Consider the following 7,658-nt stretch of genomic DNA (forward strand, 5'->3'; position numbering starts at 1 on the left):
AGCTTGAGGCGTGAAATGGATTGACCGGTTGAGTCGAGGGAATTAGGAGCCACGAATAAATGATGTGATTGTGTGTATACTATGTGTGTGTGTGAGTGTGTGTGTGTATATAATGCATATATATACACACACATATATATAATGCATGTGTGTGTATGTGTTAACCTAGTTTCCAGTTTTGGATCGGTTATGGAGGACATAACTCCAGACTCCGAGTCCGAAGAAATGCGATAATACAAACACATTATTCATTGTGTTTGGTTTCTGTCTATGATGTTCCATTAATTATCTCGTTTAATTGTCACATTGCTCTCTGCATAAAACAAACAAACAAACAAACAAACAAACAAACAAACAAATACTACAATTATTCGCTATAAAAATCGAAGAGGAGATTAAGGTAACTAAAAGCACAAAAAACTTCATTTTTTAAAAGAACCCCAAACCACCACCACCACCACCATTATCGTCAAAAACAACAACAACAACAACAACAACAACAACAACAACAACAACAACAACAACAACAACAACAACATCTACCACAACCACCACCACCACCACCACCACCACCATCATCATCAACAACAACATCTACCACAACCACAACCACCACCACCACCACCACCACAACAACAACAACACGAAAAAAAAAATCATAAGGCTGCATCACCGCCGATAATTTTCTCACAACTGCGGTGTGCGTGGTCTCACTCTTTCCAGAATCTGATCATCCACGTGGGCTTCCATGAACAAAGTCATAAACACATGCATTTGCATAATATATGCATACTCGTAACCTTACAGAAAAATGATAGATTAAACTGTTTTTATCATTCTTTTATGATTTGATAATGATTTATGGGATAAGCGTCATAAACAAAGTACCCCTGATGTATTGTACCCCATAGGCAGGGTGGTATTGCAGTATGAAATTATTTAACACACTGAGTCCAAATAGCACTCATCTCATGACGATTTTTTCTGATTATTTAGCAAGATAAAAGTGAAGGAAGAGAAGATTGACGCAGTAGACTATAGTTGATACGAAAAGCAAAGATTAAACAAAAAATTAATCAAATCGTTTCAACTTGGGATGACTCGAAAATAAAACATTTCCCAAAACATGTTTTTTTATAACGATGACGACCTGCTTGAATAGATAATAGAATACCAAGTATTTGGGGGCATTTTCCAATTCAGTTTATTTTCCACACAACATAGAAAAAACACAAATGATCTTGAATACACACTATAGTTTACTGAATGATGAAATTAAAGGTAATTGATGATTTGTATGTATACATAGCTCCGAACCAAACTTGTTACATTATCCATGCTCTGTGGAAAAAAAAAAATAAAAGAGAGAAGAAAAATTTGAGGCGTCCACTGAAAAGATGGTGGCATTAGAAGGGTTAAGATGCCAGCAAGTCTTTGCTCCCAAAACGCCCTGCAGTGAGTAATAGTCGTGAGTACTCTCGTGGGGTAATCCAAAATGGCTGATTAACCCAGTAAGTCCGACTTCTCTCCCCATTGTGCCTCTTCTGTCTGGAGCCGGGGTTTTAGTGGGAGTAAGTGGATTACTACAAAATTCCATAATGGAATTGTCCTGGTGTGCCATTTCAGCTCTGAGCAAAGGACTCGTTCGCAAACGCGGTTATGAAAAACATTTCGTGGTAATCGAGTAATAATTGAATCATGTCTTCTCCAACGCGTTCCTCAGTGGTGTTTTCCAATCGAGTTGGCGTCAACTCTTGGATGTCCATTTGCAATCGGAGCGATCTTGACCTCTATACAGCGCTCTTGAGGAGGAGGAGCATAGCTTGACCTGGCATTCACTTCCGGCATCTTTCATAAATTTGTGACTGACAAAGCATGTCGTATGTGATTTAACTGTTGCATAGAAAGTCGTTTGCAATTTCAGCGTATAATAATGTTTGTTGACTCTAAACGCGTTGAGGGAAGGGATTCAGACGAGTTAGAGGTAAATATGAAAAGTCCTCACATCCGCAGTGATTTTCCCCAGCACCGTAAGTAACACGTGCCATCTCGACCAAGCAAACGTCAACGACCCTTTCTTAGATGGAGAATATACTTGAATTATCCATGAACTATGGAAACCTCTAGAGGACGGGGGTGGGCACGACGGAAGAGCAGTTTTAGCTCTCAGCTGCAGGAGGCACAATCTAAACGGTAAATGCTTCGGTATGCTCAAATCAAAGTACGAGCAAAAGAGATTATATCCTGCATCAGCCTTTCAGTAGTCATTATGACTATTGGAATTATAGGATTATTGACCAATGGATTATGGCAAGTTTTGAAAACAATCATATTTCTAATAGATTGGCATAGATGTGTTTGCTTAGGCGATGTCGCTTTGTCTTCTTGTGCGTCTTTTGTTCCTTTTGTTTGCATTTTTGTTTTTCATTCTGATTATCAAATGCATACAATATAAAACATGCTGGAAATTAATTCATAATTCCCATTTCTGTCTTCTACACTGTGCTTCAAAAAGCGCGAGATATCTACTGATTATTCGCTAACGACTGTTCATCATTTAGTGACCTCGTGTTCCTACGGACTCTCCCATTATGTTCTATGCTTGTTTCCTGCAAAGTTGTACATGGCTTTGGCCATTTTAGCAAGAAGATCTCCAGATTCTCCCTTATGTGGTGATATTAGACAGTCTAAATGATTATACTCAATAGAACGTCATGGAGATGATATAACTAATCTAGATGCGACTTGAGACCTGCTGTTGAGTATGATCCAACTGTGAAGTCAGCACTTCATTTTAGTCACATGAGGTGTACCTCTTCGATATGACCTCCTCTCAAAGTAATTTGAACGACATTCGTAAATCAATGTACGCATTTGTTAATGTAAAAATCATTGGCCACATTTCCAGTTACTGCACTGATTTGGTTTCAGCCATTATACCTGGCAATGAATGTTCGACCTGCTAACGTGAGAAGGTCAAAAGCTAGACGTAATACAGGACTTCTACGTTTTCTCCTTTTCTTTTCACGTTTATTATGGCTGTGCATTAAAATGGAGTAATGCGCACCGAATCCGGACAGAAGTCAATTTGCGCATAAAGTCAGGTTGCGTATTGATATCGAACTGTTCACCCCGAGAACCAAAAAGTGGTGATTTGCCAAGGAAGAAATGAAAAGGAAAGAGAGAGAGAGAGAGAGAGAGAGAGAGAGAGAGGCTGACGGACAGACAGATAGAGAAATACTTCGACCACTACGGATTTTCTCAGAGACAAAACTGCGGAGATGAAAATCGGCAATCCATATCTTTAAAGCAAGGCTTTCTTACAAGGAACAAATTTTCACTGGTTGATTGCATCGTTAAAACTATCCCGTGTTATCAATAGTTTACAGGAGTATAGAACAAAACAGGACCTGTGAAACAGGGCAGACTCTCACTCTTGGCTCTCGAAAGAAGAAAAAGAAAACTTCAAAAACACACGAAAAACAATAATTTTCGACGATATTTTCCCATCAAAGCAGGGGGGGGGGGGGAGGAAGGGAGGGAGTACCACCACCACCACCATCACCACTCCTATATCCCCACGAAATCCCCCGTTCCGGTGGGGGCCTCACACATCAAAAGATAAACAAACCAAACAACAACAACAATGACGACCAACTACATAAAAAACAAACGGATAAAAAACAACCCATGCAAACAAAAAAGAACAATATTAGTAATATGTGATCGAGCAAGTATCGAGCAATGTAAATGATGTTTTATGTTATCTATACTTGTCTAAAATGCACCTCAACCCACCTGAAAAAATGTGAAGTGTCTAATCGTAACAGAAATTAACTCCATTTTTGTTAACTTGAGATATTGAGATTAAAGCTTCAAACAACAAAGAAAATAATAAGAAAATATTGTAAACTCTTAATCATGACATAAAGAATACATGTATTTATTGTTCACGGAACAAGAGAGATATCACTGGAAGAGATTTACATTTTGCTCCATCTGATGAGGGATTTACCTTAAAATCTATAGAAATGGCGCTTAACTCGTTTTGCTGTCAAACTCTTCACGTTTATGCATAAAGGAAAATATACTCTTTGTCAATCTAAGTAAAGGAACATCAGACTTGAGTTTGATATTTCCACAATATATGGCTGATGTCTCATTTCATTGCTGTGAGTGAAACCTCTAAAATGTCACTCTTTTCATCTCTTCACTAAATTTTATTCTATTAGCGTAAAAAATCAACAAAATGATGATGATTATCACTGTTTTTCGTGCAGGTAATGGTGATTACAGTAATCACAGTAATGATGATCGATAATGATGACGTCAATGATAATAACGATAGATGAAACACTTAACATCATGACAAAAAGGCTACAGAAATATAAACGAATGAAATCTAGGCTACACTAACTTGCATCGGCGACATTTTCATTTTTTTCCTTCATGAATATATCCGTCTTAAAAAAATAACTATTAGAAACAAATTTATTGTTCTTGTGAAGGCTCCTGTCATATTAAACTATTAAAACAGTATGAATGACTGTACACAAATGACTAATTTGAACAAACCTTCAGAAAGTATGAACACTTTTCGCAATCATGCGAGAAAAAAAAGGACAACAACTACTTGCGAAATGAGGGTATTGTACTATGTGCAAGTATGTTCTTAATTTCAGATAGAAATTGAGGAAATCAATTCATTGTCACTCCATTTCTAACCCTTAAAAAAGAGACGAAAAAATGGACTCCCGGTATACCATACACCCTAGTCAACGATGAAACTTTACTGTTACATGATTCATCGAACACTTTATCACTTTTCAGCACAAATTTAATGCAACCACTTCAGCGGCCCTAAGAGCGGCTTTAAAGTCGCTCGTAAACGACACTCTAAAGTCACACTGCACATCGGTCCTCCTCGATGCTCTAAAGGTGGGAAAGTGTGAAGGTAAATAATTCGAAATGGGATCGAGCAGACGACAGATTCATGCTATTAGCGTAAAGACTTGAACGAAGTCGGAAATGATAGATATAAAGATTTATTATCTGCCGAAAGGGGGAGGGGTGAGAAATAACGGACAATTTAAGAGCGAGTGTATTAAGGAGAGAGAAAGATAGAAGGAGAGAGCGAGAGAGATGTAAACGGGAAAAATGAATGACATGCATTAAGAAAAAGTAAATTGATATTGTGCGATCAATCACAAAGCATTAAAGGTCAAATCTGAGTTGAATGCGAAATGGTCCATTGTTTGTTTGTATTTTCTTTGTCAACGCGTTGTGTGTGATTGGAGAGGTATCTTTCATTTCCCGATGAATGATGTAATTATGCAGTGGCAGATCGGGGGGGGGGGGGGGGGGGCGCACCAGGCTCTCGCGCCCTCTTTATTTTTTGTTCAAATAAAAAAAAATAAAAAGAAAAAAGTGCCCCTTTATTCTCTTTTTCTTTTCTTTTGCGCCCATCCCCCTTTCCGGAATTCCTGAATCTGCCCCTGTTATGGGTGAAACTAGCTAGGTAATTAGGCTGATATTGCAATGTGTTGTAACAGTGACTTTGTGTTGGTGAGTAAGTGTGTGTGTGTGTGTGTGTGCGTGTGTGTGTGTGTGTGTGTGCGTGTGTGTGTGTGTTTGTGCTTGTGTGTGTGAGATGGAGAAAGAGAGATTTTATGTCTGTATGTTCCATGGACTGAGTGTTCACCTCAAACACGTGTGAACTTACATGTAAAATCGCGGAATTTCCGTCAGAAAATATCAATTTTAAGTCAACAATGAAATATTGTACCAAAATTCGCATTTACATTGTACTCCGATAGTTCAGTAAGAGCAGTAACTTATCATTGAATTGTCTACGAAAACTTCGATTTTTGAGAGGTTCCGTGGACTAAATGTCAAAGCATAATATGCTGCTTATGCTCGTTCGTACGCTATCAACTCTTCCGTTTAGTTGACTTCCAAGAATTGTCGTATAGTGGCGCTCTGAACCATCTCAACCTTTGTTTATCAAGTTTAGATGTGAAAATGGCAGTGGACATTAATGGATATCAATTTGAAAACTCAACCCACCTACAGTGGAAGTTATATGAGTGCTGTGTTCATTCTGTTGGGTTTCCAGGATCTCGGGGAAAAAAGAGTTAAGCTTAAAATAATAACAATAAAAAAAACCCCGCTTTTGTGAGACAATGTATCAAGTTCTCTAGATTCAATTAATGCTATTCAAAAAAAAAATGTCTTACCATCTCCAAGTCGCGTCAGATTTGAGCGTTTTGGTGTCTTTACTCGATGTCTGTGAATGAGTGATATTTCAGCCTGTTTATACCACTTTTGTGAAGTCACGTTTGTGAAGCTAGGGCACGAAGAATCAAAGAGAAGAAGGGGGGGGGGGAAGATATTTCATGAGGAAAAAGATTTCTGCAACAAAGTTTCTTTTCTCTTTAAAAAAAAATATATTTTCCCTTTCTCTCTCTTCCTTTCTCACACTCTCGCTCTTGAACCTCTCACACACTTTCACTCACATACACTTACACACACCCACACCCACACACCCTTCACACACACCCCTTGCACACACCCAACACACACACACGCACACACCACCACCATCTAAACCACAGGAAGCACAAACACACACGGACGCAAGTTCACACACACACACACACACACACACGCACACACGCATACACAAACCATCACCACCACCGCCACCACCGCTACCACCGCCACCACCACCAACACCATCAAAACCACCACAGGCATACCACAATCACACAAACACGTATTGACACGTACAAATGGAGTGACACACGCCATTCACCGTGTTTATGATTTCACGATCTTCGGTCCGGTTTCGGGCCTTCACCTCCCATCGGCGCTGCCGTGACATTCCGCGGATGGGCACCGCGGAGACAGGCAGCGGAGCCTTTCATCGCCACGCTTGACACCTGTTCGTAGTCAATGTGCGATTTTTGCGACATCTTCATTGACGGATGCTTGACACCTTTCCATTGCTCTATTGTTTCAAGGAAGTAATCAAATTTGTGACTATCCCTTTTGGACATCAGGAGCAGAGGTGAAGGGAAACTAAGCCTCAACATCTTTATATTTTTCTTCACACAAGTGTACTCACAAATTAGCCTTGCTGGAAGAGGACACACGCTACGTCATAATGTTTTCCCTAAACGTCTCAACGGTGAGTAACATTCACGCCTTGCCTATCCAGTCTGTATTGATTCGTGTTGTGGCCAGATGATACTTCACTGCTACATGATTAAGTTTTCTTTTGGAGAGTAAAATATTCTATTCATTTTTTTTTTTAAGTTTGTACTGGTAAAATTTTGTGGTATCTGCACTTGTATCACGCTATCGTGGATAAATGTGTGCGTGTGTGTAGTGTGTGTGTGTGTGTGTGTGTGCGTGTAGATACGTGTGTGTGCGCATAAGTGTGTGTGTGTGTGTGTGTGTGTGTGTGTGTGTGTGTAGACACGTGTGTGTGTATGCGTGTGTTCACATCTGTGTTTCAATTATTTATTTTTTTTCCGCATGTAGCTCATCTCCTTTTCTGAGGGACCTTATAAAGTTACACCACACACATTTTAAGCTTTGCATTAGGTCCCCCAGTATACGACGAATCTTAGATCCTAAGAAACAGGTTGGACTCG

This window comes from Diadema setosum, chromosome 20, assembly GCF_964275005.1.
Source record: "Diadema setosum chromosome 20, eeDiaSeto1, whole genome shotgun sequence".
Classification (NCBI taxonomy): Eukaryota; Metazoa; Echinodermata; class Echinoidea; order Diadematoida; family Diadematidae; genus Diadema; species Diadema setosum.